General features: G+C 46.3%; 1 protein-coding gene across 2 annotated transcripts in view; it reads left to right on the top strand.

The window, feature by feature from the left end:
* PAK6 (p21 (RAC1) activated kinase 6) overlaps positions 1-26,876 on the top strand; it is a 105,897-nt gene that overhangs the window by 35,442 nt on the left and 43,579 nt on the right. Inside the window, exon 1 of one of the 2 annotated variants that reach the window (XM_066605844.1) lies at positions 938-1,034. The exons of the other annotated variant lie outside the window; for it this stretch is intronic. The gene's annotated coding sequence lies outside the window, so the exon portion shown is untranslated. Of the gene's footprint in view, positions 1-937; positions 1,035-26,876 lie in introns of those variants that run through there. 2 annotated transcript variants of the gene reach the window in all.

Raw genomic sequence — 26,876 nt, 5'->3', positions numbered from 1 at the left:
CTCAATGAGAGCGTGTGAATTCCCAAATGGTGTGGGCTTAGACACAGGCATTCGATAGCTGATCTGCAGCGGGACTCAGCCTTAGGGTGCGTTCACACGAGCGCATAAACGGCGCGTTTTTGCACCCAATCGTATATACGTGACCATTTGAGGCGTTGGTTTTGAATGTATTCGTTCGCATGGGCGATTTTACAGCGCGTAAAAACGGCAACCTGAAAAAAAACTGGAACATACGCGACCGAAATACGCGCCAATGCATATTCGATGGCCGAAAAGATAGTTTGCAAAGTAGGAACAAACGATAATACGCTTTCTAGCTCTGGCCATGATCGCCGAAAAACGTTCTTTCCGGCCTTATATGCTGCGCATGTGCGAACGTAAATACGCCTACGCTCGTGTGAACGCACCCTTAGACTTCATGCATGTGCATTCTGTCCATAATAGAGTACAAAATATAGAACAGTATTGTGAGCCACTCAGTTTTGATACGGTGACATGCAAGACCCCATAAGTGATTTGAGACATATTATGGCCTCAAGACCCAGACCCAAATCACCCTTTTGTGATCTAGGTTTGCTTCAGTAGAATCATGAAGATCCACATCTTAACATCTTACGACTGTAGTACTGATACTAGAAAGTGCTTGTATCTGAGACAGACCTAAGGGTGGTTTGCCAAATACCGTTTTCCTTGCAGCTAGAGGTTAGTTTAACGCCACAGGGGATTATAAAATACACTACAACCTTTTGATGTAAAGCTAGATATTATTACACATTAACCATCTTAATCGATGTCATTTTCCTATAACTATGCTTCTAGTGGCTTTAGACATCTTGTAAAGTCTAGGAAGAGCCATCTACAAACCTCCTATACCTGTGTCAGGTATGCCCCACCCTGTAATCAAACTCCCAGCCAGGTAAAAAAGTACAAACGTCAGGTCTTCTTTTCGCACACCGCTCTTTCTTCTGATCCCACATTCCTGGAGCGAGGGAATTATTTTATGCCAGTGAATAGCTGTCTGCTCCTGTCTACAGGTAAGTGACTTATTCCTCGTCAGCATGGTCTCTTCATGAATTTGCTAGGTTTTTTCATTGCATGAGTAGACATATATAACTGAGCCCGCTACCTGTAAACTGTGCACTCTGAAAGGGAAAGAGTTTAACTTGCATTTTAATGACGGCTCCACCCCGACTTTATAACTTCACAATCTGGGGCTTTTTGAATTTTTAACCCCATCATCTCCACAACTCATGACTGGACAATGCCCAAAGTCTGCATAACCTACCGCAAAGCCCCAGGCTCATAAGACTGCAGGAAGCCAGACAGAGATATTACATGAAGCTGCTATATACTACCTGTTGGAACAGGTCATTTAGCAGCAAAAGGTGTAATTGGTTATACCAGACGAGTTATCCGTTTTCTGCTAAGCCGAATGTTTAGGAGTGCTACACTAAAGCTTTTTGTAGTGAGCCGATTTGATTTTAAACCATGGAGCTATAGCGTCAGTTCAAAGGAATACAATATAATCTGTGGGTTACTGCAGTCCTATCTAAAATCAACACTATGATATTAAAGCTGCTGCAACTCGCCAACTTGACTATCTGTACATAAACTCCGTGTCAATAAGGTGTGTTCTGGATTTCAGACCTTGGTCCTTTTTAAGTTAAAGATTAAAATCTCAATGCAGCCAGCGAAGAACAATTAGAAACTTTTGACCCATTTTTAATAATGTAGGTGACATCTGAAAAATGGTAACAAACCCTGAGTTATTTGTCAATGCTCAGTTACTATGTTTCTTATCTTAAATACACATAAAATATACATGTTTGTGTGTCATACTGTATATATTTGTGCCTGAAATATAAACATTTGTGTCTTTATCTGAGCGCAGTTGTATAATTGTATTCCTGTGGCTCTTGGTTGCTAAACAGCCATTGTCTTCAGTGTTGTGTTGGCAGACATAAGTGACCTGGTGTGCAGAAAAATAGTATCCCATTACCATTGCTGGAAAACCTTTCAATTCATGTCTCTGACAACAAGTATATGAATGAAACCTGGACTAAAGTCTGCCTTTATGAACATTCACTTAGGGTAGTTTCACACGATTGTCTTGTGAGGTTTTCTTGCGATAGACCGTAGGAATTTATCATGCTAAAAACGCATTGCACGAAAATCGCTAATTTATGCTTTGCGATATGATTAAAAAGGACATTTAAAAAAGCAAAACGCTGAAAGATAGGACATGCTATGATTTTTTTTCACTCCATATGCAATGAGTGAGGCCTCATGTCCACGGCATGCGTGGATTCCGCACGTGGATTTCCACGAGTGTCAGTGCAGAAATTATTTTTAAATGCTTGCCAGTGATCAGATGTACGCGGATGCACTGCAGATCATCCGTGTGGAGAAAAAAACGCAAGCCCAAACTGACTGCCTTCCCTCTCCACCTCCCTGCTTGGTCTCCAAGCAAACCAGAGAGGTATCTGCCTATAAATCCACAATGCAACTGCAATTGAATTGAAGCCCATATCTGCGGAATCCGCAGTAAAATGGAGCATGCTGCGATCTCTTATCTGTGTGTGGCATCCGCAATTCAAATCCGCAGGTAATAATTGAAGTGCAGATGCTCCCTGCTTCCCTATGGGTGGCTTGAACTTCAGATCATCACGCGAGTGACTTATTGTTGGGAACAAATAATGTGCTCCTGGAATTTGTTACTATGAATACATTGACTTGGTTATTGTTGTATCAGCATAAGGCTTCATTCAGATGAGAGCATAAACGGCGACGTTTTTACGCTCAACTGATATACGCGACCATCTAAGCCATTGGTTTCCAATGCATCCATTCATATGTGCGAATATACAGCGCGCATAAACGTAGAACCGTGAAAAATGGAATATACGCAACCGAAATACGCGACAACGCATATACGCTGGGCAAAAAGATAGTTCTGGAACTATCTTTTGCCCGATATACACTGGCAGCTTCCATAGATTCCTATGGGAGCTGGACAAAGAAAGGGAGGGGGAAGCATTTTAGCAGCGTCCAACACTGCAAAAAGATTACAGGTACCTCTATATAGGCACTGGACGGCATCCAGAGTGAGGGTTTTCTGGGATGCAACATATTTTTTCGTTAAAAAGGACGCTCGCGGTCTTGTGAATGGGCGAGAAAATGCTCATCGTGATCGCAGAAAAAAGTCCATTCATGCCAATAAACGGTGTGGACAACAAAACATAAAAACGCCTATGCTCGTATGAAAGAGCCCTAAGGCTAACTTCACATGGGCAAGTGCGATACCTATCCCATGGTACGATGCTGCCGCCGACACCATTAAACACTATATGCTATGTGAGGGCATTGTTAACCCCTTAATGACATGGCCTATTTTGAGCTTAAGGACCAAGCCTTATTTTTCAAATCTGACATCTGTCACTTTCTGTGCTAATAACTTTTGAATGCTTTTACTTATCAAGGTGATTCTGAGATTGTTTTTTCGTGACATATTGTACTTTATGTTAGTGTAAAAATTTCATCAATAAATTTTGTCCTTATTTGGAAAATAAATCCAAATTTACTGAAAATTTGGAAAAATTCACAATTTTCAAACTTTGAATTGTTTTCTTTGTAAGATAGAAAGTCAAACACCACAACATAGTTATTCATTAACATTTCCCATAGGCCTACTTTACACAGCAATCATTTTTTAAGTGTTATTTTACTTTTTGCAGACTCCACAAAGTATATAAATTTAGCAGTAATTTTTCACATTTACTAGCAAATTTCAAAATCTAAATTTTTTAAGGACCAATGCAGTTCAGACATAGTTTTGCCGAGCCTGTATATCAGAATCCCCCATGAATTGCCCCATTTTAAAATCAGCACCCTTCAAAGTATTCAAAATGGCATTTAGAAAGTTTATTAACCCTTTAGATGTTTTACAGGAATTAAAGGAAAGTGCATCAAAAATTAGAACAGTTCCTTTTTTCTACTGATTTTCAATATAAAACCTTTTTTTTAATATAAAACAGTAGGAGTTAGCAAAGAAACAAAACTTGGAATGTATGACCCAGATTCCGCAGTTTTTAGAAATGCCCCATATGTGGACGTAGCCTGTTGTGTGGGCACATGGTAGGTCTCAGAAGGAAAGGAGCGCTTCTTGTCTTTTTGAATGCAGATTTGGCAGGAATAATTTTCAGACCCCATGTAGTGTTTGCAGTGCCCCTGAGGTAGCAGTACATTTGAAACCCCCAATAACTGACCCCATTTTGGAAACTACACCCCTCAGGGAATTTATTAAGGGGTGTAGTGAGCGGTTTGAACCCACAGATGTTTGAGGAATTTTTTTTAACAGTTTGAGTTCAATACGAAAAAATCCAATTTTTCACATAATGTTTAGCTTTAGGCCCAGATTTTCATTTTTCACCAGTGGCAGAAGGAAAATCGTACCCCATGATGCGTTACCCAGTTGCTCTCGAACACGGAAATGCCCCATATGTGGACGTAGCCTGTTGTATGGGCACATGGCAGGACTCAGAAGGATAGGAGCGCTTCTTGGCTTTTTGAATGCAGATTTTGCTGGAATAATTTTCAGACCCCATGTAGTGTTTGCAGTGCCCCTGAGGTACCAGTGCATTTGAAACCCCCAACAACTGACCCCATTTTGGAAACTACACCCCTCAGGGAATTTTTTAAGGGGTGTAGTGAGCGGTTTGAACCCACAGGTATTTGAGGAATTTTTTTTAACAATTTGAGTTGAGAACGAAAAATTCACATTTTTCCAATAATGTTCAGCTTTAGGCCCAGATTTTCATTTTTCACCAGGGGCAGAAGGAGAAAACATAGTCCATAATGCATTACCCAATTACTCTCGAGCACGGAAATGCCCCATATGTGGATGTAAACTGTTGTTTGGGCACATGGCAGGGCTCAGAAAGAAAGGAGCGCTGTTTTTGAATGCAGATTTTGCTGGAATAATTTTCAGACACCGTGTAGTGTTTGCAGTGCCCCTGAGGTACCAGTGCATTTGAGACCCCCAACAACTGACCCCATTTTGGAAACTACACCCCTCAGGGAATTTTTTAAGGGGTGTAGTGAGCGGTTTGAACCCACAGGTATTTGAGGATTTTTTTTTAACAATTTGAGTTGAGAACGAAAAATTCACATTTTTCCAATAATGCTCAGTTTAGGCCCAGATTTTTATTTTTTACCAGGGGCAGAAGGAGAAAACGTAATCCATGATGTTACCCAACAGGGAAATGCCCCATATGTGAATCTAAACTGTTTTTAGGGCGCAGGGCTCAGAAGGGAAGGACTTAGCATGTGGCTTTATGTACAAGCTGTGCGAAGTACATCAGGGTAAAACGTCAGGGCAATAAAAAAATTAAAATTTCAGGGACGTGTGGTAGATCTTAAAACACTCATTTATACAGAGGCCGGGTTGTGTGGGGCACGTTTCACACTGGTATCTGGTGTCTTTTCTTATCCCCTGTTTGTAGCACACTCTGCACCTCTTTTGGGGCCTTCCCTTCGTCGCAGTGGAGGGAATTTCACTGAGAAAATGCTGCCCTGGTACAATTCTTGTGGCCTCGCTTCCAGAAGTACTGGGCCTCTCCCCCACCTCCTGGTCCCCAAATATTAGGTCCTTGATAACTTCCTCTTGAAATTCAAGGAATGTCCCCCTGTGGCCTGCACCTCGGAACAGCACGTAGGCATTATACAGTGCCATCTGTACGAGGTGCACGGCCAGTTTTTTGTACCACACCCGTGTTTTCCGCATGGCTCTATAGGGCTCCAGTACCTGGTCTGATAGATCGACCCCTCCCATGTACTTATTATAGTCGAGGACGCAGTCTGGTTTGGGGGTCTCTGCACTGGTACCTCGTACTGGGCAGGGGGTACTGCTGTGGCCGTGTATTGTCGTCAACATAAGGACATCCCTCTTGTCCTTATATTTAACGCACAATACATTGTCGCTGCATTGGGCCCGGCTCTCACCCCTTCTGAGCAGTTGCCCAAGCAGCGTCTTAGGGAGGCTTTTTTGATTTTTCCGAACAGTGCCACATGCCACTGTTCCTCTGGAAGCGAGGCACTGAAACAGGGGGACACTGGTATAAAAGTTATCCAGGTACAGATGGTAACCCTGGTCTAATAGTGGGTGCACCAGTTCCCACACTATTTTCCCTGTTACTCCCAGCACGGGGGGGCATTCTGGGGGCTCAATTTTAGTGTCCTTCCCCTCGTAAATACGGAACTTGTGGGTGTACCCTGATGTACTTTCGCACAGCTTGTACAACTTCACACCATACCGTGCCCGCTTACTGGGCAGGTACTGGCGGAATTTTAGCCTCCCCTTGAAGTGTACCAGGGACTCGTCTACTGCAATGTTTATCTGTGGGGCATACGCCTGGGCAAACTTGGCATTAAAATGGTCTATTACGGGCCTGATCTTATACAACCGATCGTAATTGGGGTGATCGCTGGGGGGGCACAGCTGGTTGTCATTGTAGTGCAGAAATTTTAAAATACACTCAAAGCGCGTCCTCGACATCGCCATGCGGAACATTGGGGTGTGGTACAAAATATCGGTAGTCCAGTACGCCCTGATTGTTGGCTTCTTTATTAGCCCCATAGTTAGTATAAGCCCCCCAAATTTTTGTATCTCTGGTGCATCCACTGGGGTCCACTTATCGGGTCTGGCATAGCTGGAGGTGGGATTTTGTTGAATAAAATTCTGGGCGTACAAATTAGTCTGGGTAACAATATGGGCAATGAACTCTTCTGAAAAAAAAAAAACTTGAAGAAGTCCTTCCCTCTGAGCCCTTCCGGATCAAATTGAATCCCTGGGTTCCCAATAAAATCAGGGATCTGGGGTCTGTAATCTTCCGGGGTACTCCAGTGAACATCTGATGCATTGGGGTCAGTGGCGGTCCTTGGACGCCTTCTCGGGGGTGCAGGGAGCTCAGACTCGCTGGATGAGGATGAGGATGAGGAGTCGGAGAATGCCAAAAAAGTGGGGTCGTCATCACCACTACCTGAGTCCGAGTCTGATGCAATGATTGCATACAGTTCCTCTGAAGTGTACCTCCTGCGGGCCATATTTATATAAAATGGGGCACACGGGGAAAAAGTTTTATTAGATGGGACACTGCGGGATGGGGTGACCACGGGACGGGGGTCGGAAAGAACGCGGAAACTTATGTGGTGTATTCACGTGTTTTGTTTTTTTTTCTTTTTTACACAGACGAATACACTGACACAACACGGACTAACGACACACTACACACTAGACGGACTAACGACACGCTACACTAACTAATGACGGGTGACGGGACAGGTAACGAAATGGAAACAACAGGAACTTTTTTTTTTTTTTTACACAGACGAATTCACTGACAGTACACGGACTAACGACACGCTACACACTAGACGGACTAACTAAACGCTACACTAACTAATAACGGGTGACGGGACAGGTAACGAAATGGGAACAACAGGAACTTTTTTTTTTTTTTTGTTTTTTTTTTTACACAGACGAATACACTGACAGTACACGGACTAACGACACGCTACACACTAGACAGACTAACTAAACGCTACACTAACTAATAACGGGTGACAGGACAGGTAACGAAATGGGAACAACAGGAACTTTTTTTGTTTTTTTTGGTTTTTTTTTACACAGACGAATACACTGACAGTACACGGACTAACGACACGCTACACACTAGACGGACTAACTAAACGCTACACTAACTAATAACGGGTGACGGGACAGGTAACGAAATGGGAACAACAGGAACTTTTTTTTTTTTTTTTTTACACAGACGAATACACTGACAGTACACGGACTAACGACACGCTACACACTAGACGGACTAACTAAACGCTACACTAACTAATAACGGGTGACGGGACAGGTAACGAAATGGGAACAACAGGAACTTTTTTTTTTTTTTTTTTTTTACACAGACGAATACACTGACAGTACACGGACTAACGACACGCTACACACTAGACGGACTAACTAAACGCTACACTAACTAATAACGGGTGACGGGACAGGTAACAAAATGGGAACAACAGGAACTTTTTTTTTTTTACACCAAGGGATACACTGACTACACGCTGCGCTACACTACACTGCTGATCGCACGCTACAGCTCACTCACTACACTTCTGATCACACACTACAGATCCCTCACTCAGTACACTACACTGCACTTCTGATCACTCACTCCACTCTGCTACACTACACTGCCTGATCAATCACTCACTACACTACACTGCCTGATCAATCACTCACCACACTCACTACACTACACCACACTGATCACTAACACTCACTCCACTACACCACACTGATGACTAACTCCTCTCCACTACACTGATCACTAACTCCACTCTGCTACACTACACTCCACTACACTACACTACACTACACTGCACTACACTACACTACACTACACTACACTCACTCCCTGCCTAATCTACACTCTAATCGCTCGTTTTTATGGCACACAATACGGTGGTTGCTCTTTCTACAAGCACCGGAAACACATTGCGGTGCTTGCAGACAGAGCTCCTATTCTAAACAGCGCGAACACCGCTGCGGCTCTGTGATTGGTCAGGGAGTTTTTCCCTGACCAATCACAGCGATCGTGGGGGAGGGACCGCTCTGATTGGTCCCCAGCCCGGATGCCTTACTTGTCTGCCGACGATATCAGCCAGGATCGCTGCTGTGTCGCCGCGATTGTCACCGCGGCGACACTTTAATGACATGACGTACCAGGTACGTCATGTTGCGGGAAGTATTCCGCTACCATGACGTACCAGGTACGTCCAGGAGCGGGAAGGGGTTAAAGATCGGATGTGCAGCTCATGTGTATGACCCCTTTCAACAGAATGGGGTTCATATTTGTGTGAGATTTGTGCGTCTCACAATTGACCAATTTTGCTTGATTTTTCTTGGCCGTGTGAAAGCAGCCTAAGCCTGCATACACACAATCCTATAGCGTGTGAGTGCAGGAGTATATCTATTTAGGATACAGGAAAACTTGTCCCAATAAATTTTTTCTCCCAATCAGCAGTTTTTACCAATATTTGTCATTAAAGGTGGGTGCCCACTAGAGATGAGCGAACGTACTCGTCCGAGCTTGATACTCGTTCGAGTATTAGCGTGTTCGAGATGCTCGTTACTCGTAACGAGTACCACGCGATGTTCGGGTTACTTCCACTTTAATCTCTGAGACGTTAGCGCGCTTTTCTTGCCAATTGAAAGACAGGGAAGGCATTACAACTTCCCCCTGCGACGTTCAAGCCCTATACCTACCCCCTGCAGTGAGTGGCTGGCGAGATCAGGTGTCACCCGAGTATAAAAATTGGCCCCTCCTGCGGCTTGCCACAGATGCGTTCTGACAGAGATCAGGGAAAGTGCTACTGGTGCCGGAGCTGCTATAGGGAGAGCGTTAGGAGTTATTTTAGGCTTCAAGAACCCCAACGGTCGTTCTTAGGGCCACATCTAACCGTGTGCAGTAGTGTGGAGGCTGCTTTTTGCAGTGTTGCACATTTTTTTTTTTGGTATATCGGCCGTGCAGAGCATTGCGCCCTGCAGTAATACTCCAGGGCCAGAAGCGCTTAGGCAGGGACAGAAGACCTATTGATTGAATATAGGCAGTGGGCCTTTGCAAAAAAATTTGGGGAAAAAAATCTATTTGGGCTGCCTGTGACTGTCCTCAGTGTTCTGGGTCTGTGCTGGGTGTAGTAGTTCTCCAAATTCATACGCAGCCAGCTAAGTGTTACAGCAGGCTTGCGCAAAATTATTTCCTAGCTCTGTCTGGGCTGTGAAATCACCGCTGTATTGCAGTTCACAGTGCAACACTCTGCAGTTCTTTGACATACTCCAGGGCCAGAAGTGCTTAGGCAGGGACAGAAGACATATTGATTATTGATTGAATATAGGCAGTGGGCCTTTGCAAAAAAACTTGGGGGAAAAAATCTATTTGGGCTGCCTGTGACTGTCCTCAGTGTTCTGGGTCTGTGCTGGGTGTAGTAGTTCTCCAAATTCATATGCAGCCAGCTAAGTGTTACAGCAGGCTTGCGCAAAATTATTTCCTGGCGTTCCGTAAGCAAAGTCAGCCTCCAACCACAGGCCAATAAGCGGCACATTTAATTACAGCGTTGTGTTTCTGCACTACTGGTAATACAGCATGCTGAGGGGTAGGGGTAGGCCTAGAGGACGTGGACGCGGGCGAGGACGCGGAGGCCCAAGTCAGGGTGTGGGCACAGGCCGAGCCAGTGTGGTTGCCAGGGGTAGAGGCAGGGCCAGACCGAATAATCCACCAACTGTTTCCCAAAGCGCCCCCTCGCGCCATGCCACCCTGCAGAGGTCAAGGTGCTCTACGGTGTGGCAGTTTTTCACAGAGACGCCTGACGACCGACGAACAGTGGTGTGCAACCTTTGTCGCGCCAAGATCAGCTGGGGAGGCACCACCACCACCAGCATGCGCAGGCATATGATGGCCAAGCACCCCACAAGGTGGGACGAAGGCCGTTCACCGCCTCCGGTTTGCACCACTGCCTCTCCCCCTGTGCCCCAACCTGCCACTGAGATCCAACCCCCCTCTGAGGACACAGGCACTACCGTCTCCGGCCTGCACCCACACCCTCACCTCCGCTGTCCTCGGCCCCATCCAGCAATGTCTCTCAGCGCAGCGTCCAGACGTCGCTAGCGCCACTGTTTGAGCGCAAGCGCAAGTACGCCGCCACGCACCCGCACGCTCAAGCGTTAAACATGCACATTGCCAAATTGATCAGCCTGGAGATGCTGCTGTATAGGCTTGTGGAAACGGAGGCTTTCAAAAGCATGATGGCGGCGGCGGCGGCCCCGCGCTACTCGGTTCCCAGTCGCCACTACTTTTCCCGATGTGCCGTCCCAGCCCTGCACGACCACGTCTCCCGCAACATTGTACGCGCCCTCACCAACGCGGTTACTGCCAAGGTCCACTTAACAACAGACACGTGGACAAGCACAGGCGGGCAGGGCCACTATATCTCCCTGACGGCACATTGGGTGAATTTAGTGCAGGCTGGGACAGAGTCAGAGCCTGGGACTGCTCACGTCCTACCCACCCCCCGAATTGCGTGCCCCAGCTCGGTGGTGGTATCTGCGGCGGTGTATGCTTCCTCCACTAAACCACCCTCCTCCTCCTCCTACGCAACCTCTGTCTCGCAATCAAGATGTGTCAGCAGCAGCACGTCGCCAGAAGTCAGTGTCGCGCGGCATGGCAGCACAGTGGTGGGCAAGCGTCAGCAGGCCGTGCTGAAACTACTCAGCTTAGGAGAGAAGAGTCAGACGGCCCACGAACTGCTGCAGGGTCTGACAGAGCAGACCGACCGCTGGCTTGCGCCACTGAGCCTCCAACCGGGCATGGTCGTGTGTGACAACGGAAGTAACCTGGCGGCGGCCCCGCGCTACTCGGTTCCCAGTCGCCACTACTTTTCCCGATGTGCCGTCCCAGCCCTGCACGACCACGTCTCCCGCAACATTGTACGCGCCCTCACCAACGCGGTTACTGCCAAGGTCCACTTAACAACAGACACGTGGACAAGCACAGGCGGGCAGGGCCACTATATCTCCCTGACGGCACATTGGGTGAATTTAGTGCAGGCTGGGACAGAGTCAGAGCCTGGGACTGCTCACGTCCTACCCACCCCCCGAATTGCGTGCCCCAGCTCGGTGGTGGTATCTGCGGCGGTGTATGCTTCCTCCACTAAACCACCCTCCTCCTCCTCCTACGCAACCTCTGTCTCGCAATCAAGATGTGTCAGCAGCAGCACGTCGCCAGCAGTCGGTGTCGCGCGGCATGGCAGCACAGTGGTGGGCAAGCGTCAGCAGGCCGTGCTGAAACTACTCAACTTAGGAGAGAAGAGTCAGACGGCCCACGAACTGCTGCAGGGTCTGACAGAGCAGACCGACCGCTGGCTTGCGCCGCTGAGCCTCCAACCGGGCATGGTCGTGTGTGACAACGGAAGTAACCTGGTGGCGGCTCGGCAGCTCGGCAGCCTCACGCACGTGCCATGCCTGGCCCATGTCTTTAATTTGGTGGTTCAGCGCTTTCTGAAAAGCTACCCACACTTGTCATACCTGCTCGGAAAGGTGCGCCGGGTCAGCGCACATTTCCGCAACTCCAAGACGGACGCTGCCACCCTGCGGACCCTGCAACATCGGTTTCATCTGCCAGTGCACCGATTGCTGTGCGACGTGCCCACACAGTGGAACTCTACGCTCCACATGTTGGCCAGGCTCTATGAGCAGCGTAGAGCTATTGCAGAATACCAACTCCAACATGGGCGGCGTAGTGGGAGTCAGCCTCCTCAATTATTTACAGAAGAGTGGGCCTGGTTCGCAGCCATCTGCCAGGTCCTTGGAAACTTTGAGGAGTCTACCCAGATGCTGAGCGGGGATGCTGCAATCATTAGCGTCACCATTCCTCTGCTATGCCTCTTGAGAAGTTCCCTGCAAAGAATAAAGGCAGACGCTTTGCACTCGGAAATGGAGGCGGGGGAAGACAGTATGTCGCTGGATAGTCAGAGCACCCTCATGTCTATATCTCAGCGCGTTGAGGAGGAGGAGGAGGAGGAGGAGGGGGAGGAGCATGAGGAGGAGGGGGAAGAGACAGCTTGGCCCACTGCTGAGGGTACAGACGCTGCTTGCCTGTCATCCTTTCAGCGTGTATGGCCAGAGGAGGAGGAGGAGGGGGAGGAGCATGAGGAGGAGGGGGAAGAGACAGCTTGGCGCACTGCTGAGTGTACACATGCTGCTTGCCTGTCATCCTTTCAGCGTGTATGGCCAGAGGAAGAGGATCCTGAAAGTGATCTTCCGAGTGAGGACAGCCATGTGTTGCGTACAGGTACCCTGGCACACATGGCTGACTTCATGTTAGGATGCCTTTCTCGTGACCCTCGCGTTACACGCATTCTGGCTACTACGGATTACTGGGTGTACACACTGCTCGACCCACGGTATAAGGAGAACCTTTTCACTCTCATTCCCGAAGAGGAAAGGGGTTCGAGAATGATGCTATACCACAGGGCGCTGGTGGACAAACTGATGGTAAACTTCCCATCCGACAGCGCTAGTGGCCGAAGGCGCATTTCCGCGGCCCAGGTAGCAGGGGAGGCGCAGAGATCAGGCAGCATGTACAGCGCAGGCAGGGGACCATTATCCAAGGCCTTTGCCAGCTTTCTGGCTCCCCAGAAAGACTGTGTCACCGGTCCCCAGTCAAGGCTGAGTTGGCGGGAGCACTGTAAAAGGATGGTGCGGGAGTACGTAGCCGATCGCACGACCGTCCTCGGTGACGCCTCTGCCCCCTACAACTGCTGGGTGTCGAAGCTGGACACGTGGCCTGAACTCGCGCTTTATGCCCTGGAGGTGCTTGCTTGTCCTGCGGCTAGCGTCTTGTCAGAGAGTGTGTTTAGTGTTGCTGGGGGAATCATCACAGATAAGCGTACCCACCTGTCAACCGACAGTGCCGACAGGCTTACACTCATCAAGATGAACAAAGCCTGGATTTCCCCAGACTTCTCTTCTCCACCAGCGGACAGCAGCGATACCTAAACAATACGTAGGCTGCACCCGCGGATGGAAGCATCGTTCTCTATCACCATCCAAAACGGGGACCTTTTTGCTTCATCAATCTGTGTATAATATTCCTCCTCCTCCTCCTTCTCCTCCTCCTGAAACCTCACATAATCACGCCGAACGGGCAATTTTTCTTAGGCCCACAAGGCTCAGTCATATAATTTTTCTAAACAATTTTTATACGTTTCAATGCTCATTAAAGCGTTGAAACTTTCACCTCAACCAATTTTTATTTTTACTGGGCTGCCTCCAGGCCTAGTTACCAATTAAGCCACATTAACCAAAGCGATTAATGGGTTTCACCTGCCCTCTTGGTTGGGCATGGGCAATTTTTCTCAGGTACATTAGTACTGTTGGTACACCAATTTTTGGGGGCCCTCGCCTACAGTGTAATCAAATTAATTTTTAGCCCACCTGCATTACAGCTGATGTTACATCAGCTGTGTTGGGCACTGCAATGGGATACATTTATGTACCGCCGGTGGGTTCCAGGGAGCCACCCATGCTGTGGGTCCACAGGGAGTTGTAACTGCATGTGTCCACTTCTAAAGAACCCCAGTCTGACTGGGGCATGCAGTGTGGGCCGAAGCCCACCTGCATTAAGCACGACGTTACCTCAGCTGTGATGGGCAATGCAATGGGATATATTTATGTACCGCCGGTGGCTTCCTGGCACCCACCCATGCTGTCGGTCCACACGGAGTTGTAACTGCATGTGTCCACTTCTAAAGAACCCCAGTCTGACTGGGGCATGCAGTGTGGGCCGAAGCCCACCTGCATTAAACATGACATTACCTCAGCTGTGATGGGCAATGCAATGGGATATATTTATGTACCGCCGGTGGCTTCCTGGCACCCACCCATGCTGTCGGTCCACAGGGACTTCACAATAGGGAGTTGTACCTGACTGTGTCTATGAATTAAAAACCCCGGTCAGGTTGGGGCATGCAGTGTGGGCCGAAGCCCACCTGCATTTAATCTGACGTTAGCTCTGCTGTCCAGGGCACTGCAATGGGATACATTTATGTACAGCCGGTGGGTTCCAGGGAGCCACCCATGCTGTGGGTGCACACGGAATTCCCATTGCGGAGTTGTACCTGCCTGTGACTATTTATAAAAAAACGCAGTCTGACTGGGGTATGCAGACATCTTGACAGAATGAATAGTGTGTGGCACATAGGTTCCCCATTGCTATGCCCACGTGTGCAGCTCTAGATGGAGGTGGCACAGGATTGGATTTCTCATTGCTTCTGTACAGCATTGTGGACTATCGCCCTGCCCCTTTTAAAGAGGGTCGCTGCCTAGCCGTGCCAACCCTCTACAGTGTGTGCCCGCTTTTCCTCTGGCAGACGCACTTATAAATAGACATGAGGGTGGCGTGGCATGAGGGCAGCTGAAGGCTGGGCAGGGACAGTTTGGTGTGCGCTGTGGACACTGGGTCGTGCGGGGGGGGGGGGGGGGGGGTTGGGCAGCATGTAACCCAGGAGAAGTGGCAGCGGAGTGTCATGCAGGCAGTGATTGTGCTTTGTTGGAGGTAGTGTGGTGCTTAGCTAAGGTATGCATTGCTAATGAGGGATTTTCAGAAGTAAAAGTTGTTGGGAGGGGGCGGGGGCCCACTCTTGCCGCTATTGTGGCTTAATAGTGGGACCTGGGAACTTGAGATGCAGCCCAACATGTAGCCCCTCGCCTGCCCTATCTCTTGCTGTGTCGTTCCCATCACTTTCTTGAATTGCCCAGATTTTCACAAACGAAAACCTTAGCGAGCATCGGCGATATACAAAAATGCTCGGGTCGCCCATTGACTTCAATGGGGTTCGTTATTCGAAACGAAACCTCGAGCATCGCGAAAAGTTCATCTCGAGTAACGAGCACCCGAGCATTTTGGTGCTCGCTCATCTCTAGTGGGTGAGTGAGGGCTGCCTCTGATTGGCTCAGGGGCAGGAGAGTTGCCCCTGAGCCAATCAGAGGCAGCCCTCACTCACCCATTCATGAATTCATGAATGGGTGTGAGTGAGGGCTGGCCTCTGATTGGTCAGGCTGTGACCAATCAGAGGCATCTTATTCAGCAGGCGGGGATTTTAAATCCCCGGCTGCTGAATACTACTCACAGCTGTTCAGAGCAGTTCAGGAGAACTGCAGCCTGCCGCGCTGAACTCCGTCTGCCGGCACCAGGTGAGTATATATATATTTTTTATTTTTACACATTTCTGGATGAATTGCAGGGAAGGGCTTATATATTTAACCCTTTCCCGACAATTCATCCCGCGATCGCCGGCAGCCCATTGCTTTCAATGGAGTCGGCTGTATTGACGGCTCCATTGAATTCAATGGGCTAACATCGCTCTGCCGGGACCAGGTAAGTATATATATATATTTTTTATTTTTACACATTTCTGGATGAATTGCAGGGAAGGGCTTATATATTTAACCCCTTTCCGACAATTCATCCCGCGATCGCCGGCAGCCCATTGCTTTCAATGGAGTCGGCTGTATTGACGGCTCCATTGAATTCAATGGGCTAACATCGTTCTTCTCTTCCACAGCTGTTACAGCTGTGGCAGAGGAGAACGATCGTTATGCTGACAGTGCGGAGGGGGGGGGGGGTCTCACTCTTGCCGCTATTGTGGCTTAATAGTGGGACCTGGGAACTTGAGATACAGCCCAAAATGTAGCTCCTCGCCTGCCCTATTCGTTTCTGTGTCGTTTTCATCACTTTCTTGTGTTTTGCAGATTTTCACAAATGAAAACCTTAGCGAGCATCGGCGATATACAAAAATGCTCGAGTCACCCATTGACTTCAATGGGGTTCGTTACTCGAAACGAACTCTCGAGCATCACTGAAAGTTCGACTCGAGTAACGAGCACCCGAGCATTTTGGTGCTCGCTCATCTCTAACCATTACCATTATTCGTATACATATAAATCAAAACCATTAATTGCTTGCTTTAGTGTTCAGTTTGGCTCCGACAAGCCACTCTGGTACACCGCAGATAGCAAAGGTGGTTCTTGTTGAGGTCCCACCGGACACCCTTAGCCCCTTAAATTCCTTTATGAACCATTTCTTCATACTAAATAAATAAGATACAGGAAGAAAAAAAGGAGGAAATAAAAAAAAGGGAGGAAGGGGAAAAAGTCTCCCGCCACCCTAACCAGCTCGTACTTTATTGTTTTATTTATTTGTTAACCCCCTCCTCTCTTGCCTCACCCTTAGTCTTTCCCTCATGTCCTCTCTTGTAATTGCATTACCCCATCCACAAGCCACCTATCGCAGCTTGAGGACCAACGGAACCTCCTCCAAACCTCCCAGGTTTCTTTGTATACTAACCAGTTAGCTTCATCCTTGGCCCTTAATTCCTCCATGTAATTAATCTTGTCCATGGCCATCACCAAGCTTAAACGTGTAGGTGCGACCTGGGATTTCCATATTCGAGGAATCACAATTTTCATGGCCAGGATAAAGAAACAAAGGATATCCCTTTTACATTTTGCAATAGAGCCTGGTAAAATCAAGAGAAGGGCCATCTCTGGAGTAAGTACCAGTGATCTTCCATTCAGTTCATTATACATAGCCCCAACATCTGACTACACACCTGTTATATCTGGGAAAGACCACCAGATATGTATAAAGGTTCCCTGCCCCTCCAAACAACTCCAGCTCCTGCCTGAAGAATGAAAATGCATCCTCGCCAGGCAGGAAGGGGTGTATTACCATCTTGATAAGAGCTTGTAGTTTAACTCATGATGTCTACCCAAGACAGAAATTTTATGGGTCAGGGTTGGGGCCCCTGGACCACTCCCCATCCAATAGGGTGCGGCCCATTACCCCCCAATGTCCCCTAAACCATAACTTTGTGCCCGATACCTCCCTGGCTTCCAAAAAACTATAGGCCACAGAAATCTCACCCCTACGAGCACGAGATGAGGAACATAATTCCTAAAAGGGTGTGGATGGGGCAGTCAGAGTCAAAATTGAACCCTGACTTTGTATGAAATGACGGAGCTGTATATATTGAAACCACGTGCCCGCCACAGGCCTGCTGTCACCTAAGAGCTCATTTAATGTTTTAATTCTATCTGCCTGCATAACATCTCTTATCCTGGGTGTCAGTGTTCCAGTGTTCTCAGCTTGTCTAGTAGTAGCAAAACGGCTTCTCCTGATAAAAAGTCCGGGTTCCCCACTAATGGAGTCCAGGGGCCAGGTACCATTATCAAGCCGCTTTGGCGAGTGAAACTATCCCATATTCCCAGGAGAGAGCTCAGGAAGGGCGAACACCACGTTCTCTCTTGTCCCCTGCCTCCTCTGAGCCAAAAAATGCCCCCCACTCCACCTATCAACGAGGCCTGTTCCGATTCAGCCCAAAGTTTCGTGGACTGTTTATGTAAGAGATCTATTACTGTCTTACCTTTGTGCCCCCTTTTATCTTTCCTCTAAATAAGAATTTTATAATTCAAACGGGGCTTAGACCCACCCCAGACAAAATGTGTAATAGCCTTTCTTATATTAAGAAAAAATTTCCTTGGGATTCAAATAGGGAGGGTTTCAAAGAGATATAAAAATTTTGGTAGGAGATTTATTTTAATAACATCAATTTTCCCAAACCATGAGAGCGTCAACGAGCGCCATCTCTCTAGTTCTTTCAGACTTGAGATATAAAGGGGTTCAAAATTTAAGTTGAATAGATTTCCCGAGTCAGAGGAAAGCTTAAAGGGGTTGTCCCGCGCCAAAACGGGGTTTTTTTTTTTTCAATAGCCCCCCGTTCGGCGCGAGACAAACCCGATGCAGGGGTTTACAAAAAAAAAACGGATAGTACTTACCCGAATCCCCGCGCTCCGGTGACTTCTTACTTACCTTGCGAAGATGGCCGCCGGGATCTTCACCCTCGGTGGACCGCAGGTCTTCTGTGCGGTCCATTGCCGATTCCAGCCTCCTGATTGGCTGGAATCGGCACACGTGACGGGGCGGAGCTATGAGGAGCAGCTCTCTGGCATGAGCGGCCCCATTCAGAAGGGAGAAGACCGGACTGCGCAAGCGCGTCTAATCGGGCGATTAGATGCTGAAAATTAGACGGCACCATGGAGACGAGGACGCTAGCAACGGAACAGGTAAGTGAATAACTTCTGTATGGCTCATAATTAATGCACAATGTACATTACAAAGTGCATTAATATGGCCATACAGAAGTGTATACCCCAACTTTGTTTCGCGGGACAACCCCTTTAACCCCTAAATATTTAATATGATCTTCAGACCATTCAATGGAAGAAGGGATTTATGCTGATTAAGATCAGTAGTCTGGAGCGTTACGTTCAATACTTCCGAGTTATGCATATTGACCCCAAAATTACTAACCCTACTGTATAACTCATCAGCGAGGTCATCAGCAAATAACACCACTTTGTGTTCCACAGATGCTACTTTCTAACCTTGCATATCTCCATTTGCTGGAAGAGCATTTGCTAGGGATTCCATTACTAAGCTCTGTAAAACCTAAAAGTAAAGCCGTTGGGGCCTGGACTTTTGCCTATTTTTAACTTTTTAATCTCATCGAGAATCTCCTAAATAATTTAATCAAGAATTTAAACAGCTCAGCACAACTAATATAACTAGTGGTTTCTCTATCTATAAATCTTTGAGGCATCAGGTCATGGACAGCTTGGTCGAGGGGCATTACGTCTTATAACACTCATTGGTGGTAAGACCCTTACAATTTGCAATGTGTATCTCCCTAACGCCGATCAATGCAGTGTTTTAATGATTAAATTTTTATTAGAATTTTTTCAAAATAAACAACATTTTACAGTTTTGAAAAGGCACCTTAATAGGTGGGCGATAGTCGTAGCGGTGTTGAAATTAGAACATGTACATAAACAAACGAAAACATATGTAAGTATAGGAACATATACAGAAAAAAAAAAAAAGAAACATCGGAGGTACATTTCCGTGTATAGGAAGGTGGTTGATTTAGGGTTTTGTTAACTGGTCATTTCGTTCTAGAGTGAGTTCAAAATTTAAATGACGTAGCTGGAAGAAAGGAGGGGAAGGAAGGTGGGGGGGATAGTGATGTAAGATTACTTGGGGTATATAGGGGAGAGGGAAATCATTCAGTTATGGACGTCTCCTTTTTGTCTATCCATCCCGGCCCCTTCTTCATTTATTTCTTTGGTTCCCGTCCTCCCTATAGGGGGTTCTTGGTTGTGTAGTCCAGCCAAGTTGCCCAAAAGGATGTGCGGGGGTGATGGAAAAGAAATCTGCATGAGTACGCTTCCTCTAGGTGGAAGGTGAGTTCCACCGAGTTTCTGACCTCTGATATGGAGGGGGCTTCCTTTGATTTCCAGTGTCTAGCTATTGCTAGACGTGCCGCTAGGATAATGTGTGAGGTGATTGCTTCTTGAAAACAGACAAAATATCCCCTTTCTGCTCAGCAAAGAGCCAAGTTAGGGTCTGGGGGTACGTGCTGATTTGTGACAGAGTGAATCAGATTAAATACTAGGTTCCAAAAGGACCGTATGATGGGGCATAGCCACCACATGTCGAAGTAGGTGCCTTTTGCACCGCACTCTCTCCAGCAAGTTTCTAGGGTTGAAGGGTTCATTTTGGCTATTCTTGCCGGGGTAAGATACCAGCGGAGGAATATCTTCTGGGAAGATTCCCAGTGCGAGATGCCATGTGAGATCTTTTTAGTCCATGAAAGCGCCCGGCGCCACTCCTCCAAACTGAAAGTTTGTTTGAGGTCAAGCTCCCATAATGTCATGTGGGTTGATTTAGTTTGGGCAATCTGGGAGGATGAAGACTCGTAAAAAGTAGATATACCTCCGGAGGCCTCTGCTGATAATGAAAAGAAGGTGAAGGCTGTTTTGGGGAATATGGGCTTGTTGACGTCTATGGATTGTAGAGCATACCTTAATCGTAGGTGCGAGAAGCCTAGTTTGTTAGGGAGTTTATGTATTTTACCTACTGTGGGGAAGTCCATAATGGTCCCCTCCTTATAGAGGTCTCCAATTTTTTTAACTCCAAATTTCTCCCAGGTCCCATATTCAAACTCTGGGAGGATGGAAGATAGGAATCTTAGTGGGAGGAGTGTGGCCGACACCTTTTCTGAAGTTGAGGAGACTAATTGGTTCCATATCTGGACTGACACTTGAATGCTTGGTAGAGAGTGGGGCGGTAGGGGGGGGGGGGGAGTAGCTCCTAGGAGGGAGATCAAGGGGGCTCCCAGGGTTGCTGCCTCTATGTTCACCCATTTCTTGGGGGATGCAGGGATCCACCAATGTTTAATTTGGTCCAGAGTAGCTGTGGCGAAGTATCTCTTAATGTCGGGGGCTTGCATACCTCCTAGCTCATATGGTCTAGCCAGGGTTGAAAATTTAATTCTGGCATGTGCTCCTCCCCAGATAAATTGGTTGATAAGAGCTTGGAGTTTTGATATAAAGTGAGCGGGGGTCGGGATAGTAACCATTCTAAAGACGTATAATATACGTGGAGAATCATCATTTTAGCCGCTGCTATTCTGCCGGCCCAGGAAATGAAGGGTTTGCGAAATTTACTCAGAATGCTCGGGATGCAATGTAGAAGTGGTGTGTAGTTTTGGGAAAAGGTTAGGGAGCTGGGATATGTTATATTAACACCTAAGTATGGCAGGGAGCCTTTACACCAGGAGAAGGGGAAGGATTCTGAGATAGACTGAGTAGTCTTGGCATCTAAACCTAGGTTTAGCATTTGAGATTTGGTGTCGTTGATCTTGTAGTATGAAACCTCGCCAAATTTGACTAGAGCAGTTTGAGCCTGTCTCAGGGAGGGTAAGAGATTTGTGATGGCAAGGATAATGTCGTCTGCGTATAATCCAATTTTGTGTTCCTGCGAGGCTATTTTGATTCCTTGAATGCAGTGTTTTAAAGACAATGCTTCACAAATTCATGGGGTTTGCTGAGGGGATTGTGTTGATTGGAGGAAATTTTTACTTTACATTTGATCCACATGTTGATTCCTCACAAAGACAGGATCACTTACCCAAATCACATCTCTGAGTCTTTAAGCAACTCCTTCATGATGCGCAGTTAGTGGACATGTGGAGAATATTACAGGATAAGGATTGTACGTTCTTTTCGCATGCACATAATTCTTACAATCGGATAATTTGTTTTTATTGAGTCACTATGCCCTGGCCTGACATCCATCTTCTACTATTGGAAGTATGGTATGATCAGACCATGCCCAGGTTTCTTTATTTTTTGAGATCCCAGGAGTGCTCGGACGTTCTGGATTATGGAGGCTGAATGAGAATTTATTACATGATTCAGTATGTGCAGCAGAGATTCGCTCGACTATTGACACCTTTTTAGAAGACCATTCTAGTGACCCAACACATCTGCCCTTTCAGTAGGAGGCTTTAAAATGCGTGCTGCGTGGGGTGCTTATCAAACATGGATCTTGGTTAAAAAAAGCTAAATAGGCCAAGGTAGTAAACTTGCTGACCAAAATACGAAACTAAGAGGGAGCTCACAAAACCAAACAAACATCCAATAAGCTTAACAATCTCAGTGCTACTAGACTTGAGCTTAAACTCTTCGAAATACTGCATGGTCATGGACTAATATCTCCCCCTTTACCTATCATTATATTAAGTATCTCTCCTATCCCACTGACGTGTGTAAGGTATATAGATGGTTTTTTTCCCCTCTCCCTATTAGGATATTTTAATTTGGGTAGTCGTACTAGGAGCTAGAATATAGGAAAGTTCAGAGTTTGGTTCAGAGAAGTACAATTGTCGGTTCATTCAATGGAGGTTGAAATTGATTAAGATTTAGCAGTCAAATGAGGAATTTATCAACTTTGGTATCTAATCAATAGACTGGGTTTTGACATAATAGGTGATATGTTATATGCTAGATATTTGAAATATCGTTTGTCAGGAATATTGTCTATTTGTTAAACAATTTTTTTTCAATAAAAATTGATTAAGCATAACTAGTGGTTTCTCCAAATTCCACACAAAATGCCACTTGTAAAGACTATTGCAATCTCAAAATTATTCACCCCTTCATGACAAGTGCCTTTATTACATAGTAAAGCACCCTTTTGCTGTTATGACCTGCTGCAAATGTGATGCATAACCAGCCAAAAGCTTCAGAATGCTTTCCTGTGGAATCTTAGCCCATTCCCCATGAGCAATGACCTCCAGTTCTTGAGTTTGTGTGCTGAACCGTCTTCTTCACATCCCACCTGGGTTCAAGTCAGGTGACTATGATAGCCACACCTCAATCTTCCAGGACCACTTCTGAAATTAAGCTTTGGTGGACTCTGAGGTATGCTTGAGAGTATTATCCTGTTGTTAGGTCTAATGATGCCCAAGCTTCAGCTCCCTCACAGAAGGCATGACATTTATTGCTAGGACAGGGGTGTCCAACTTTTTTTTCTCCTCTGAGGGCTCCATCAGCCTTATGGCTGCTTTTAAAGGGCCTTTTACAATTGTAAGACGGTATTTTAAAAGATGCATAGAAAAGGAAAACTTATGGAAGTTAGTAAAACCTGGTAAAAGGCTGCCAAAGAATTCCTTAGGACAGAGCCCTTACTCACTAGGTTAAGTAGCAGTATAACACAAAATCCTCTCTGATCAGTGCACCAGGCTCATAGGATATGGACAGGCAGGCTGGAACAGACTGTCTTCTGCAGGATGGTAGTGAGGACCAGCCAGGATGTACAAGCCGGCTTACTGTTTGAGCCCTGCCAAGCAGCGCTGTACCCAAAGCTCCGGGGGCTGCAGTAACTGCCACAGCACTCAGTCCACATCCCACCCCCGACATCACAGTGTAGTACCAATATGATGGCATCCTGGTACCCAGCGGCAGTCCGCAAACAAGTCCACAGTGCTCCAGCAGTTCTTTCTGACACCGTTTAGGACCCTTCTATATAGAAGAGGCTCTTCTGCATCCGAACCTTGCAGACCACATAAAAAGACGTGGTGGCCTGTGGTCCTTGAGTTTGACACATGCATCCTCGGATTTGCGTTTACTCGATTGAATCCATCTTGCGGTACACACTGCAAGTTTCCAATGCCGGAGGAAGCAAAGCAGCCCGAGAACATCATCTTCTTTTAGTGAGTTCGATCGCGACGAACCATTTGGGGTTCGGGTTTGCTCTGAACCGAACTTTTATCAAAGTTCGACTTGAAACAGGATTTTACTGGTTCAGTTTGCTCTACACTAATACCATATACTTACATTTTTGCTGCTTTCACTGGTTTCAAGTTACTCCATGCTGTGCATTAAATCAACTTCCTATTTCTTGTTTCTACCTGAAAATGCACAATCATGTACTAATGTGAGTGTAAGCTTAGGCCTCTCTCACACGGGCGACAGCGATTTTGCAGTGAGAAACGTTGCAGAAAAATTGCATCTTTGTTCTAAATCACAGGTTCATGTGATGTGATGCGATAAACAAGGAGGCTCCATAGGGAAACACTGGCTGCAAAAAAAATCACGGCAAAATAGGGCATGTCACGATTTTTTTTTTATTCGTAAGATAACGTCGCTAATGTGAAGAAACCTAATAGAAAGCATGGGCTTCACATGCATACATTTTCTCGTACTATCGCATCATGTGAAGGCACCCTTAGTCTCATTTGCATATATGCATTGGGAATCACGAAAGCTATTTAGGTAAAGTAAAATGAGAGCTGTATGACAAAAAAATGCTACATATATCTTGGAACACGTGATGTCTGCATAGCTAATGTTGGCCATGTATAATGTTCAAATCTGATGTTGACCTGTACTTTAGAAATTCTACCTCCTGCCCTGATAGATAAAGGGTTGTCCTTTGGGATCACGTATCTAAAGCCTAGTTCAGGATGTCCTTTACCAAGATGAAATTTGTTGTGTGTGTAACTAAAACTCTTAGCTTTAGGGTATATCCTTTACATGGTAATGACAGAATTTGTTGTCACGTGTCTTGTTAATGGGAGAGGGTTGCCAACCATCCAGAAATTTCTAAACAGTTTGTAAATTTATATATATATTTTTTTTTTCTAGTGTCCGTGAAAAAATAGATGCTTCTGTGATTTAGTTTTGAGGCTGTTGGTACTTGAGCAGGTTATTATGACTGTAATTATTATTTTCCTGCTTACAATAAATGGTGGTAATGAGTTTATACCACTATCTGACTATTTACACAGCTGATAACTAGTTGTGCCCAGGAAACTTGGATGCAACTTGCATTGCACAGCACACAGAAACCCTGTCCGTGTGCTGTGTGAGACACTGCACATTGCAAATCCTATTCTCACATGTTAGGCTTCCTACACATGTGCGAGCGCGATATCGGGATGTGAAACTCGCATCAAAAATGCTTGTCATCACTTCCGTGACATCATTGAATGGCTGTGATTGGCTGACGCCGCCTGAGTTAGCCAATCACAGCATTAGCTTTCTGGAGGCAGGGATTTCAAGTCCCGCCTCCAGAAAGCAATGCTCTGTGGGGGACAAGGAGGGAGTGACAGCCTGCAGCAGCACCACAGAACGCCGGGGGAGGTGAGTACTGCTTTTTTTTTACACCTTTTTTTTTTTGCATACCCGGCGAATAAGACGACCCCCGACTGCAGAGCACATTTTTCGGGTGTTAAAAGGTTGTCTTATATGCTGGAATATACGGATCTAGACTCTATGCTTCTCTTAATACATCCCAGAGTTGTGTTTGCCTTTTTGGCTGCTGTATCACATTGTTGACTCATGTTCAGTCTATAATCTATTAGTATACCAAAGTCTTTTTCACATGTGCTGCTGCTTAGCCCAATTCCTCCCATTCTGTATGTGCTTTTTTCATTTTTCTTGCCCAGATGTAGGACTTTGCATTTCTCCTTGTTAAATACAATTTTTGCTCGTCGCCCACTGTTCAAGGTTTTCTAGATAATTTTGAATACTCTCTCTCTTTCTCTTCCCTAGTGTTAGCTTTCCCTCCTAGCTTTGTGTCATCAGCAAATTTGATCAGTTTCCTATAATTCCCTCCTCCAGATCATTTATAAAAATGTTGAACAACACTGGTCCTAGCACAGTACCTTGTGGTACCCCACTTGGTACATTCTTTCACTTGGATGTGCAGCCAGTTGGGAATCCACCTAGCAGTTGTCTTGTCAATTCCATATTTGGTTCTTTTTTTCAATAAGTATGGTATGAGATACTTTATCAAATGTTTTACTAAGGTCAAGATATACTATATCCACCGCATTTCCCTGATCAACCCAGTTGGTGATTCTGTCATAGAAGGAAATGAGATTCATCTGGCATGACTTGTTTGTTACAAACCTATGCTGGCTCTGGTTAATTACTCCATTTTTATTCAAGTACTTGCATACATGCTGTTTAATAATTAGTTCAAAGATCTTTCCCGGGATAGAAGTCAGGCTCACAGGCTTGTAGTTTCCTGGATCCACCTTCTTCCCTTTTTTGAATATAGGGACAACATTTGCCCTTTACCAATCTTCTGGGACTTCTACTGTTCTCCAGGAATTTTCAAACAATTATTTTTGCGAATGGCTCAGCAATTACCTCCGCTGCTTCCTTTATCATCCTAGGGTGTAATTCATCTGGACCTTGAGACTTGAATTCATTTAAGTGTTCCCTCACCATCTCTCTGCTTATAGATAGCCTGCATTCTTCTATTCACCCAATAGAACAGGGAAGATCAGGTGTTCCATCTACTTTCTGAGAGAAAACAGATAAAATTGGAATTTAAAAGTTCGGCCTTCTTAAAGGGGTTGTCCCGCGATAGCAAGTGGGGTTATGCACTTCTGTATGGCCATATTAATGCACTTTGTAATATACATCGTGCATTAAATATGAGCCATACAGAAGTTATTCACTTACCTGCTCCGTTGCTGGCGTCCCCGTCGCCATGGTGCCGTCTAATTTCAGCGTCTAATCGCCCGATTAAACTCGCTTGCGCAGATGGGTCTTTTCCCTTCGGCTCGGCAGCAGCGGCGTTCTGGCTCCGCCCCCTTGTACGCATCATCGCGTAGCTCCGCCCCATGACGTGTGCCGATTCCAGCCTCCTGATTGGCTGGATTCGGCACATGTGACGGGGCGGAGCTACGCGATGACGCGTACAAGGGGGCGGAGCCAGAACGCCGCTGCTGCCGAGCCGAAGGGAAAAGACCCATCTGCACAAGCGCGTCTAATCGGGCGATTAGACGCTGAAATTAGACGGCACCATGGCGACGGGGACGCCAGCAGCGGAGCA

This window comes from Eleutherodactylus coqui, chromosome 6 (assembly GCF_035609145.1).
Source record: "Eleutherodactylus coqui strain aEleCoq1 chromosome 6, aEleCoq1.hap1, whole genome shotgun sequence".
NCBI lineage: Eukaryota > Metazoa > Chordata > Amphibia > Anura > Eleutherodactylidae > Eleutherodactylus > Eleutherodactylus coqui.
The sequence above is the reverse complement of the archived record's forward strand: the minus strand, read 5'-3'. Positions and strand labels throughout refer to the sequence as shown.